At 62.0% G+C, this 1,515-nt stretch overlaps 1 pseudogene; it reads right to left on the reverse strand.

The window, feature by feature from the left end:
- Nucleotides 1-13: 13 nt before the first annotated feature.
- LOC102772548 lies at nucleotides 14-1,507 on the reverse strand (annotated as a pseudogene).
- Nucleotides 1,508-1,515: the final 8 nt, after the last annotated feature.

Here is a 1,515-nt window from a genome sequence, read left to right on the forward strand (position 1 = left end):
ACTTCATGCTCACAGTGTCCCATAGACTCCCCACCACGCAGTCCTCCCCTCTGCCCACCCTTTCCCACGCCAGGGTCTCACCTTTAGAAGCCGAGAGAGGCACATCAGAGCCCTGGGCGCTGTCACTACCTACAGTGCACACTCAGACCCCACCCTTGCCCACCTGAGCGCCTCCTCCCCCACATCACAGCTCCAGCCACAGCTCCCAGCAGAACCAGGCCTTCAGCGATGCCCATGATGATGAAGATGAAGGTCTGAGGAGGCGGCTCTGGGAGGAGAAGGGAATGGAGGGTGAAGGCCCTGACCCCAGGCCTCAGGCCTGACTCCAATAGGTCCCCCAGGGCCCTGAGAAGAGGCTGTGTGCCCATGGCCCCTCCTCACCCCATCTCAGGGTCAGGGGCTCAGGCAGCCCCTCGTGCTGCACATGGCACGTGTATCTCTGCTCCTCTCCAGGGCGCACCCCCACGGCTGCCCACTTCTGGAAGGTGCCGTCCCCCGCAGGCCTGGTCTCCACCAGCTCCATGTCCTGGGTCTGGTCCTCCCCGTCATGCTGCCAGGTCAGGCTGATGTCCGCAGGGTAGAAGCCCAGCGCCCAGCACCTCAGGGTGACCTCACGGTCAGAGACGGAGTGGTGGGTCACGTGTGCCTTTGGAGGGTCTGAGTGGAGGGGAGAAAATGCAGTAACTTTGCATCCGCCATGGGACACTCCAGCAGCGCTCATGTGACCATCTTGAGAGTGAACAGACACCTGGGGTGGGGGCGGGAGCACACAGCCCACACACCAGCCTGGACAGAGTCACCTGGAAGGACCTCCTAGTCTTTAGAAAGTTCTAGAATGATATTGACACAGCTCAGGGCAGGAGGCAGGTCTCTGAGGGGAGAAAAGGGATTTGTGGTCCTGACCTGGGTGGAGGCCACGTGACTCAGAAAAGCTGGGCTCAGGCCTCAGACACAGTGGGTGTGGGCAGCGCACAAGGCTGAGAGAGAAGGTCCCCGTGGGTCCCAGAACCCCTGCAGGGCCCATGTAAACCGCTGGCGGGTTATTTCAAGGGGGTCTCCCTGCACCCCAGGAAAGCCTGCACCCCTAACTGTCCCTGAGAGCAGGGGGGGTCCCTCTGGTACCTGACCTGGATATCCAGGGGACCCCCTCCCTTACCCAAGGAGGGGTGTCTGACACTGACCCCCTGTCCTGTCTCCTTGTAGCAGCCCCAGCCCCGAGATTGGGGGCGGCCCCAGGGCCCCTGGAACCTGCTCCCTAAAGGGTCTCCTTTCCTTTGTCCAGGTGAGTGCGGAGCTCCTTCATGCAGGTTCCCTCCAGGTAGCTCCTCTCACTATCTGCCTCACCCGCCGCCTCTCACTTGCGCTTCGTGATCTGAGCTGCCTCGTTGGCTGCAGTCCAGGAGGTCAGGTCCTCGTTCAGGTTGATGTAGTCGGCGCCATCGTAGGCGTTCTGTCTCTACTCGCGGAGGAGGCGCCCGTCGGGTCCCAGGTCACAAGCAGACATCCACTGGAGGG

This window comes from Myotis davidii, unplaced genomic scaffold (assembly GCF_000327345.1).
Source record: "Myotis davidii unplaced genomic scaffold, ASM32734v1 Scaffold9749, whole genome shotgun sequence".
Classification (NCBI taxonomy): domain Eukaryota; kingdom Metazoa; phylum Chordata; class Mammalia; order Chiroptera; family Vespertilionidae; genus Myotis; species Myotis davidii.